General features: G+C 40.4%; 1 protein-coding gene across 1 annotated transcript in view; it reads left to right on the top strand.

Annotated features, from left to right (window-relative positions):
* The window catches only part of LOC149022023 (acetolactate synthase small subunit 1, chloroplastic-like), a 46690-nt gene that overhangs the window by 19551 nt on the left and 14706 nt on the right, over window positions 1-12433 (top strand). The window lies entirely within an intron of this gene.

Consider the following 12433-nt stretch of genomic DNA (forward strand, 5'->3'; position numbering starts at 1 on the left):
CTTTGACTCCGTTATGCATTTGGTCTCTTGCTGACCTGTTGGGTTTGGCTTAAGGCCCCTAGAACCCTGTTTTTTGACTAATACGAATTTGTAAAGAGGTTATAGAAAAGGATTTTTTGTAAGGATTAAACAGGGTAACTAAGATGGGGTTGTTAATCAACTGTTAGGTTGATTGGTGGACCTATGAGTTGAATCTAAGAACTGATAAACTATATGTTGCTGGGCATAGAAGAAATTTCGGTCGAAATTGTCGAAATTTTGACCAAAATGCCTGCATTTTTGAAAACCGAAACGAAATTCCAATTATTCCAGAAATTTTACGAGTGTCGACTGAAATTTTGGAGATTTAGACCAAAATTTCGACCATCTCGACCGAAATTTTGACCATTTCAACATTTCAACTTTTTTCCTCAGTTTTTGTTGATTTCTATCCCTTTTCCACCTAATTTCCAAGACTCCTTTGCCTTTAAGTATCTCTTTTGCTCATCTTTTGCTTCCAAACGCCTCCTAAGCCACAACAACTACAAAGAAAACTCTGGTAGCAATAGAATGTGGAGTATGAGTGATACCCAACAGTTCCTAACTTCCCCTTTTTTTATTTTTGTTTTGTTCATGCCTTAAATGATCTTGTATTGCCTTGAAATTAATATATGTTTAGCCTAGGACTATGATCTATGATTGTGTTTTGTTAAACTTATTTTTTTATTATTTGCTACCATTTTTTCATTTTCTGATTTTCATAATTATTTTCTAAATTATGTATTTTTATTTTATGTATATATGATATATTAGCTTTAACTTAATATATGTGAGACACCTTCACTTGATCTAGTTGGTCATTTTATTTTGTTGACTTGTTGTATATGTAACCATTCTATCAAATAATTCGTGTATGCTGATGATTCTATGCTTGTATGTAATACAGTTTGTACTTGTCAGAACGGGTCATTTGTTGGTATACTTGAATGATAGATTTATCAATGTTTTTTTTTTTGGCAAAATACTAGTTCCATTGTGTTTATTATGCTTTAAATAGGTAGGAGGCAAGAAGTCAGATGAAATGGATGTCATATAAGGCTTGAAACCTAGGGTCGAAATTAAAAAAAACAAAAAAGTTCATATGTTTTGAGAAATTTCGGTCGAAACCTAAAATTTTGGCCTTTTCTTGGGTCAAAATCCTGGTTTCAACCAAAAATTTTCCCTTGTTGCTGGCATGGAAGAAAATTCGATCGAAATGGTCGAAATTTCGATCGAAATGCCTGCAAAAATCCAACTCGAAACGAAATTGAGTAGTAGGCACAAAAAGTATCCATTTCGTTTCGTATCGACCGAAATTTCGGTCGATACGAGTCGAAATTTCGGCCCGATACCATATCGGGCCGAAACGACACATGCATAGGCTATAAAATACCCACTTTCGACCCAGTTTCGACATATCGACGGCATTTCGACCTACCGAGCCATATCGCTAGAGCCATTTCGAGCTGTGTTTGAATTTTTTGTTGATTTCTCTTGTTTTCATCCGCTTCTACACCTAATTTCTAGTATTCCATTTCCTTCAAACACTTGATTTGCTCCTCCATTTGTGCATTTTCTCAAATCTTGCAAGGTGAGTAACCAACTTCCTCATTTTTTGATTTTTGTTTCATTTGTGCCTTAAATCATGTTAGATTGCTTCCAAATTTATATATGTTTACTTTAGAGTGATAATCTATGAATTTGTAGTGTCAAAATTATTTTTTGATTCTTCCTACTATTTTTTTATTTTTCTGTTATTAAAAATTATTTACTAAATTATGTATATTGTTAAAAATGTTTATGTATAGTACATGTATAAGCTTCAAATGGATGTATATGAGAGTTGAGACACCATATTGCTGTGATGGTGTTGAATTAATTTTTTTTTCTGTTAATTATGTAATTTTACTGTATTTAATATATATTTAAATAATTAAAAAAATATATTTAAATATTAAAAAAATAATTAATTTCTGTTTTAAATTTAAAAATAGGAGAGTATTAGTGGAAGCATGTATGCAATATTTTGAGCATGTTGTGGATATTTTTAAGATAGTTAGTGTGTATTTTATATATTTTAAAATTATTTATATATTAAAAAAATACTTATATAGTTATACATATTTTTTTTTAATATTTAAAAATAGGAGGTTATTATTAGAAGCATGTATGTCATTTTTGGAGCATATTGTGGAGCTTTTCAAGATACTTAGTATGTGTTTCTTGTATCAGGCACTCTATTTTAAAGATGTCAGACATAGCTTGGGATCATGGAAGGCCACTGACAGCTGATAAGAGGAAGAGTGAGTGTAATTACTTGCAAGAAACAAATAGGAGGAGGTGGGGCCACTAGATTGAAGGTGCATCTAGCTGGTGGCAACAGGGGATGTAACAGGGTGCCCAAAGGTGCCCGTAGAGGTCAAGAAGGCAATGGCCTCATATATTAGTGGTGGAAAGCAAAAGAGGAAAGAGAAGAGAACACGAGAGGGATGAGTTCGAGGATGCTCGCTTAGATGACCTTCCAGGATCCCGAGGGTTATGGTAGGGATGAGCCAGGAGACAAGGACCCCGATCCGCAGGCCGATCACCGAGGAGGGCGATGATGATGAGTAGGGAGCAACAGAGGATTGATGACATCGGGGAGGCAACGAGGGGGTCCGGGTTGTGGGTCCTCTAGAGAGCCAGTAGGTATGGGAGGTATAGGTGGCTCCTAAGTCCCTATGAGGAGGTCTCAGAGTGTCAGGCAGGAGGCTCCTATCCCACGGGCCCCTACAAGGGGTCGAGCTTCCTCAAGACATCCTACGATCCGGATCTTGAGATTCTTCGCAATGATCCGGCCCTATTTGCGAGGCCCGAGCATAAACAAGAGAAAGTTGAAGCACTTATGGGGGAGTGTGAAGGAGAAAGTGGGGATGGCTTTCTCCAAATGGGCGCATTACCATAGTGTTCCAAAGACATACAGCTCGGGGCCCTACTACAGAGATATGATTGAAGCGAGATAGGCGGTCGGGAGTGGTGTACGGGGCCCCACTCTATATGAGATATACAATGTGTATTTGCCTAAGCATAAAGAGGACATAAATGAATACATTAAGGGATTAAAGCCCATGTGGAATCATTATGGAGTGACTCTGATGGTTGATGGTTGGACTGGTCCCACTAGACAGTCCATCATCAATTTCATGTTGAATTGTGATGGGAGGACAGTGTTCCTCAAGTCAGTAGATGCATCCGGTGAGAAGAAGGATGCAAAATACATTTACAAATTATCAAGCAAGTGGTGAAGGAGGTTGGAGTGGAAAATGTAGTTCAAATTGTGGATCGATAATGGCTCCAACTACAAGAAAGTCGGGGTTGAAGATGCAAGAGAACTCCAGGTATCTAAAGTCTAAACATATAGTATTAATTTTCATTTGTAAATACATATATTTACATTACACATATACATGTACACTTTATAACTTTGTATTGATGGCTTGATGCCTTGATGGATGGACAGATATAGGCTCTTTTGGACTCCTTGTGCTGCTCACTGCATTGACTTAATGTTGAAGGAGATTGGAAAGGTCAAGCTTGTGAAGAATACGGTGGACCAAGCTCGACATGTTAGCACCTTCATATATAACCACACCTATGCATTAAGGATGATGAGGGACAAGTGTCAGGGTGAGTTAGTGAGGCCAGGCATAACCAGATTTGCTACTAATTGGATAGCACTGCAGAGCTTTGAGAGTAGGAAGACTGGCCTTAGGAGTATGTTTGCATCAGAGGAGTGGTTTAACTGGGAGGGTTCTTCATCGGTGGGAGGAAGGAGAGCTCGATTGACTATCCTTGATGAGAGTTTCGGCACAATGTGAGGATAGTAGTGAAGATGCTTGAGCCTGTGGTGAATGTGTTGAGGATGGTAGATCAAAGAAAGAAAACCTACTCTAGCACACATATTTGCTGCAGTAGATAGGATGAAGCAGCAAGTTGCTCGTGTCTACCCACGCGGCAACAAGAAAGTCCTTCAAATCATCAACAGTAGATGGGAGTCTATGTTGCAGCATCCACTGCATAAGGCTGGTGAGTTGTTAAGTTGTTAAGTACTTAAGTCTAGTATTTAATTTAATTTTCATTATGTTATCACACTATTAAGGCTTAAGCATTAACTATTCCCTTTTATGACATACTTTTTCTTACACAAAGATACTATTTAAATCCCAAGTACCATTACAAGGACAATATTGGGATGAGGCAAGATTTGATGGATGCTGTCCAAACCGTAGTGGAGAAGTTCGAACCGGATACAACTAAACAAGCAAATCATCCTTATGGAGGTGAGATAGTGATTAGAATCATTTGATATTCACAATTCGTAGTTTTATACTAAGTCATTAACCTAGTAAGTAGTAACTAGTAACTACTAAGTACTAACTAGTTATTGTTTTTTCTCTTTATATATTAGATAAAGGCTTTTAGGGATGCCACTGGGAGCTTCGGTCGTGTCTTATGGCTGTATCGGGACGGGAAACCGCCCCTACGCAGCAAGTTCATTCATTTATTTCATTATACATTATACATTTAATTATTATATTCTATGATTCTATCTTTAATTTAGTTATTTAAGTATTAAAATGACTTGGAGTCTATGTTTGTTGCAGCTGAGTGGTGGTTGCAATTTGGACGTGATTCACACAACTTGAGTAGGATTGCAAGCAAAGTGCTCTCCCAAACATGTTCTGCCACTGGTTGTGAGCGAAATTGGAGCACCTTCAGCCTCATTCACTCAAAGAGGCGCAACCGATTGGGTGTGAAGCGTCTAGAGGACCTTGTCTACCTACACTATAATATGAGACTGAGAGAGGATCATATTAGACAGGGGATGGACAGAGAGAGCACCAATATCGAGTTGGCCGACATATTTGAGATGGATGATGATGATAACCCAGTAGTTGACTGGATCAGGGATAGTGGAGATGGATTGCTGGATGAGGATGGAGGTCTTCCCAATAGTCAGATTGCAGAGGAGATGGGGGCTGATGTGGGGGACTTCATGGCCCAGGAGGGGGAGGCCACATGCAGAGCCCGCCCGTCCCTTCGTGCCACACCCTAGTGCATCCACCCAGAGTGAGGATTTGATTTTCTGGTCCGACACTGAGAATGAGGTGACTCAGGCCTCCGGCGATGACGATGATGGTGGTGATGATGACGGTGATGGTGATGATGGAGGGGATGAGGAGGGTGTGGGACCTCGTGATCAGGATTCAGCTGATCCTAGGGAGAGACCACCACCACCACCACCTGCTGGACGTGAGAGTCAAGGGGGGGGAGGACGACCACCGAGATTCACAGGAGAGAGTCAGTTCACCCACGCGACACAGGATTCAGACCATACTGGAGCTGCATCTCGAGGCAAAAATGTTTCCTCTACATATTCGAGGAAGGGGAAGGGGAGACAGCATGGCTGGAGCACAGAGGACACGCCATCATATGGGTCCTACCGTCCATCCGATGCCGAGAGCTTGGTGGGATCTATGAGATCGATGAGCATTGATGATGCTAGAGACTCCTCCACCTCTAGAGGATCCGGATGGCATAGGCCTGCAGAGTCCTCATATGATACTGCTGTGGAGAGTATTGGTTCTACCGAGTCGACTTATGGTTATGGTCCTTATGGTTATGGACCATATGGTGTCCCTCCTGGCTATCAGATTCAGGGTCAGGCCAGTCAGCCTCGACTAGAGCCTTATGGTTATGGAGCGGCCTATGGAGCTTATGATGTCCCTCCCACTATCGATTATCGGAGTCAGCCATCGCGACCTTATCGCTATCCTTATCCTTCTCCTAGTCCTGAGAGCCAGGGGCAGGGTGGTCTTTCATTTGTTGAGCAGATCTTCCACACTATTCCACAGCCACAAGGCCCACCACCACCAGTTCCTTTGGAGATTCACAACTTCCCACCGTTAGGGAATCTTATGCATGTGGATGAGGCCACATACAGAGGTGCAGTTTTTGACTATGTCCAAAACTATATGGGGCGGGGGCAAACATCATGGGAGTTATATTGTCATTTGTATGGGGTGCAGACGGAAGAGGGAGACCTTGAGGCTTGAATAGAATAGACTTGTAAGCAAGTTGTAACTTGTAAGTTGTAACTTGTAAGTAATAACAATACAGCTTCTTCTCTGATCATGTACTATATACTTGGAATGTTGGATGTTACATTTTCAGTAGTTTTTTAGTAAACTAGTAGTTATTATAGTGTTTATTATGTTTGAAATAGCTAGTATGCAAAAATCCAAATCAATTTGAGTGCATTTGAGGCTCGAAATTGAGTTTTCAAGAATCAGGAAAAAAGTATCCAGTTTCGGTCAAAATTTCGACCTTTTCCAAGGTCGAAATGTTCATTTCGACCTTTTCCAAGGTCGAAATGTTCATTTCGACCTTTTCCAAGGTCGAAATGTTCATTTCGATCGAATTTTTTACCTTGGTTGCTGGATTGTAAAGGTATTGTAAACACCTACAAGGATAGGGAATATACTTTGAAGTAACAGGAAACCATTTGATTTCAAAGAAAGGATATCTGGATTGGAAAGACATGTAATGATTATAGCACAGCTGATGGTTATTTATGATTGTAGTGTATGATGTGAGTATCATACGTTTTTTCATGTATGATCGTAATGCATGATGAGATATTTCATAAATTATATGATGACTCAGTATTTCTAAGTGATTTTTCAATTTCTCTATAATAGGTAGAGAAACAGAGATGAATTTTTTTGAAAGGATTTGAAAAGAGATATCTTGTGAATATTTTCCATAACAAGTGTTTTTTTGTAGAGACTGAATATTTTATTTTGACATATATGTTAACTTATATTTTGAGAAGAAATTGTATGTTTCATTATGATGATGTATACATGGTAGAAGATCTCGCTCTCGAGAGAGATCTCGCTACCTTGAAAAAGAGAGATCTCGACCATCTCGGTGAGATCTCGGTCGAGATATACAATTTTTTGGCGTCAACTCAGTGGCCCATCTCGGTGGGTTTTAGGGTCCCAATTGGGTTCAAACTCGGTATTTAGCTTATTTAAGGTCTTTTGAACACGTTGGTGGCCTTAACCATATATATGATTTCTAAGTCTACCCATAGTGTGAAACCGAAATGTAGTAGGATTAGGGAATGCAATGTTATATAACATGTAATATAGAACCTTTAAAGCATATAAATGAAAAGTAAGTATATAAAATGCATCATCTAACTTAAATGTTATCAAAATTCCATCCATATGAGTATCACAATCTCAATTTTCAAGAATAAAATAATTATACAACCATTAGAAGTTCTATATAAGTCATTAAATCATAAATTCATAAGACAAGTAGAGAATGATTGATCTTCCTTGTTGTAGATGTGCTATGAGTAGTTGCAAGTGAAAATCCAACCAAAATCCATAAAAAAAAGGCAAAAATTGAGAGTTCCAGCGAGATCCAAGGCAAGATATGGCAAGATATAGCGAGATATGGCGAGATCTCGAGCGAGATATCCCAACTCGCAGATCTAGACCTCCATCTCGTCTCGCCAAGGTGAAAAAACGAGATATCTCGCGAGATCTCCCACCATGGATGTATATACATGTTATGTTTTTGTTCGTAGCGTGGTTGTGTTGTAAAATTCACTAGGCTAGTATAGCTCATTCCCCCTTACCATGTATAGATAGACGGACGTAGGACAAGGACAAGGATGTAGCCAGCCCATGAACATGTTTGAAAGCTTATGTTCCTTTTTGGGTTTGAAGGTTATGTTTATATCCTTAAGATTTTGTGTAAGACGGTAGAAATGTTCAGTTCAAAGGGTATGCAGTTTGAGCAATGGAGGAATGTAACTCTGGGGTAATTATACTTAGACAGTGATAGTTGCCATCAGATTATTAGATTTTTCTACTTGCCCTTTATTTTCGAATAAACGTTTTCACTATTGCATTATGACATTGGTCACGGTTGTTTTCAATATAAGAATGAAGGAATTAATTGCTGTATCTCCTAGTAGGTGTCATACCCCCACCAGACCTTAGTAAATGGGGGCATGACAGGAGTTAGTATCATAAGAAAACCCCGAAAGAAATGATGACAACATTTCTGTCACACCCTAATTTTGCTAATTGGTATGCAACTCTTGGAATATTTATTGGTCTGGTCCCAATCAAAACTAGGACCAAATTGCTGTATGCTCCCGTTAAATACAAGAACCAACCAAAACAAACTATTGGGGTTAGACCAATAATGATAACAAATCATCAAGGGTGAAAAGGAGCAACTTATGTTATTTCATTTATATCATGTGTGAAACATATATACGCAACCTCAAATGTTGGGGCACATCACAAAAAGATATACCAGATGCCATCCTCAAACAAGTGACACAGACAACAAAAAGGAAATAAAACAAACTTTGATGTCACAATCGCTCTTTATGCATGGACCAAACGTAACTTATAAGTCGTAGTGATGTCACTTTACCAATATTTACTATATCTCCAGATTTTGCATGTGATTTACATAGGCCTATTGTAGGTGCAAGCATCGCATATATATTCACGTCCATGATCAAAAGGAGTGGGACTCCAATCCCCACTAGCCGATGCATGTGCCGAGAGGTGCCTAGGCGCAAACTCAGCATAACATGATTGACATCTTCAACTACAGTAAGATCTATGTAGCATACATAAACACAAGAGTGAGCTCACCAAAGCTCAATGAGGGGAATATCTAATGCGCAAACACAATAATATATCGTGAAGAAATGATGTGCAAACTGATAAGCCCTTAGTGTCAAAGGTGTACACATGAATCAAACAAAGGGATCACCCCCAAACTACCCATGAACATGCAGAGGGATGAATAGCTAGGCCTACGTGGAAAGGAGCAACAATATGACCTACATGGAAGTTAGGTTTTTGGGGGCTTGTAATCAGAATTGGATGGATGAGGGAAAAACACAAGGATTGGGTGAGTAAAGGTAGAGAGAGCTTTGCTCTGGGGATATGAGAAAAGAAGGGAAGAATGGAGGTTTCTGATGCTGCTAATTTAGGGAGAGCTAATGAAATCGAAGGCAACAGGTAATTTTCCTAATTTGAGCTTCGATCTTCTATTGGTGTGTTGTTCTATGTGGTGCTTGGTTTGTTGTTAAACAGGGTCTTAACAAGGTGGTATTAGAGCTTTGATCGATCTCAAGGAATGGTCAAGAGTAGGATGGAAGGAAGAGTTGAAGATCTAGAAGCAATGGTGTGAGACTTACATGGTTAGATGAGCATCCTAACTTAGAGCATGGAGAAAGAGGGACAAACCAATTTAGAATTTTGTAATGAGATGCTTTACATACCTGCAACGTGGAAAAACCATCGATGTGGACTCCCAATCGCTAGTAAACTCAGTGGGGAGAGCTTTAGGAGATAATGATCCTCTGGTTGGAATTAGTGGATGGCTAAATCACTACGAAGAGTTTCGACAAATTGGAGATTTGGAGAAGTGGCGGGAATTTTTGTCAAGTCATTTAGAGATGAAGATCTTCACAGGAGAAGATCCATTGGGATGAATTGCCAAAGCCGAGAGGTATTTCCAATTATATGCACTTGATGGAGACGTGATGGTCAGAGCAGCAACCCTATGCTTCAATGAAGCTGCGTTGGGATGGTTGAGGTTCCAAGAGTTGTTGGCCCCAATTCCTTCATGGAAAGATTTGAAGGAAGTCATGAATCAGAGGTTTGGATCGCTGCAGTCGAAGAGTCCTTAGGAAGCGTTGATTAACTTGAAACAAACCGGCACTGTCGCAACTTGCAAAGAGAAATTTAAGACCTTGGTTGCACCGGTCGGCACTCGAGATGAAGATTGGCTTCGAGGGGCATTTCTTTTGGGGTCAAGTGATGAGATTCAGGCCGAAGTGAAAATGTTTTAGCCTGAGACGCTAGCCTTGGTAATGGATCTGACCCAATCCATAGCGGCGAGGAACTGGGCCTTCAGAAGTTGGCAACGACCCATTATACCAAAACCCATGGTATTAAACATAGGAGGGCCCCAGTTCAACCAGTCTGGTTGGGTCAAGGGCCAACTGAGTATTTGCGACAACCAATACCTCAATCACAAACCCCACTGGACTGGCTCAATAAAAATCAAATGACACCAACAATGGCATCAACAGCAATGTCTTCTCAAGGTATAACTACCTCTGGTGGTGGAAATCAGAGGTCTAAATGGTTGTCTCCGGAGGATTTTAAGGCAAAAAGGGACAAGGGACTTTGTTTCCACTGTGATGCTCCCTATTCCAAGTCTCATCAATGTTGTTTTAAACAGTTGAAGGTGCTGCTATTACAAGAGGAGGAAGACAATACATAGATGCCGGAAATAAGAGGGATGGACAAGGGAATGATCAAAGCATAGTTGCCAGAAGAGATGGCAGGAGCGTTAGGGCTAACCACACAAGGAATAAATTTTCAGGTAACATAGGGCAATGGTAAAAGTGTGGAATGACCCATAATTTCACATCACAGGAGCTGGTAGGAGCGTTAGGGCTAACCACGCAAGGAAAAAAAAAAATCCAGGTAACATTGGGTGACGGTACCAGTGTGGTAGTGGGTCATTCCATATCATAGGAGCTGGTAGGAGCGTTAGGACTAACCACACAAGGAAAAATTTTCAGGTAACATTGGGCGCAGTAAAAGTGTGGTAAGACATGCTGTTTGTTGCAATGTTCCGTCGCCTATGTGTTAGGCTCTACTCCCTTTCAACCTCAGAAATGTGGACATCATTCTGGAAGTGGAATGGTTGTCTTCCCTGGGAGAAATTAGCAGCAATTGGAAACTTCAAACCGAGAAATTTTGGTGGGATGGCAAGCAGGTGATGCTGAGTGGAGACCCGCTCTGCTCAGGCTTGAGGCTACCTTGAAGGGGTTATGGAAGAGTGTGCAAGCAGGTGGGGAAGGCTACTGCCTGAAACTTATGGAAACAGAAGGTGCACTTGGTGAAAAATCTTGGGGGGGGGGGGGGAACAGGGAAGTATAAGATTTGCTGGCTGAGTTTGAGGGCTTGTTTCAAGAACCAACAGGGCTACCCCCTATGAGAGAGCTCATGACCACAGGATTCGCCTGGTAGAGGGAAGCCATCCGTCCAATACTAGACCCAATCGTTATCCCCATGCTCAGAATAATGAGTTGGAATGATAAGTGGGTGAGATGTTGGCAGCTGGTTTGATTCAGCCAAGCGTTAGTCCTTTTCTAGTCCAGTGCGGCTGATTCGGAAAAAAGATGGTGGGTGGTGGTTTTGTGTGGACTATCGGGCACTAAACCAGTTGACAATACCAGACAAATTTTCCACCAGCAATCGATGAGTTATTAGACGAATTGGGGGGAGCACAGGTGTTTAGCAAGTTGGATTTGAAATTGGGATATCATCCGATTAGGATGGCTGCTGAAGATGTAGAGAAGACAGGTTTTCGCACTCATAATGGGCAGTATGAGTTCTTGGTAATGCCATTTGGGCACTCCAATGCTCCGGAAACCTTCAGGCCCTTATGAATGAGGCATTTCGGATCATTTACGGAAATTTATATTAGAGTTTCTTGATGATATTTTGGTGTGCAGCAGGACCTTCGAAGGGCATTTGAGTAATCTCTGGACTACTTTCACCTTGCTGTCCTGGCAAATTTTAGTGGTGAGTCCAAACTGGATTACTTGGTTCATGTTGTTTCAGGAGATGGTGTACCTAGCAGTTATTCCAACTAAATAAGCTGCAGGATGCTTTTGGATGAGTCATCCTTAGACTCAAGCACTTCAAGTCAAACTCTAATGGATGTACTTACCAGCTGTGGCTGTGACTCTGTGACTGCGATTTCTAAATAGACCCAATAACTAGTTAAATTAAAAAACCAGGATTTCTGGGTTCTTTAGTGAACCAGACCTGAACCATATGACCCAAGGATCTATAAAAAAACTCATCCCTATCTTTGTCCAACCGAACGCAATCCAACCAAACCAATTTAGTTTTGCATAACTGAGAAAATAGGAAATAAAGTGTCAATTTGTTCGAACTATATTTTTGTTCCTTTGTATTTCTTAATTTTCATTTTCCTAATTTCATCTGAGGCTTTTATTATCAAGGTTCCATTCTGTTCTAGAGTGAAACCACAGAAATCTGGCAGTATTTATCTGGCAATATTTAACATACTATGCGAACTCGCTGAGATCTAGTAATATCTCCTCTTTTTTTTTTTTTTTTTGGGGGGGGGGGGGGGGATTCCAAGTGAAGATATCCTGCAAGTTAACATATCTTGGTAAGATATCTGATACTTTAGTGTACTTTTATGCTTCACCCGAACCTGGATTTTTGATATCAAGAAAAAAGTGCACCTCCTTGAGGCAAGCGAGATCTGGGTCCAA

Source organism: Hakea prostrata, chromosome 3 (assembly GCF_041222555.1).
Source record: "Hakea prostrata isolate BN-2017 chromosome 3, UWA_Hpros_2, whole genome shotgun sequence".
Taxonomy (NCBI): Eukaryota; Viridiplantae; Streptophyta; class Magnoliopsida; order Proteales; family Proteaceae; genus Hakea; species Hakea prostrata.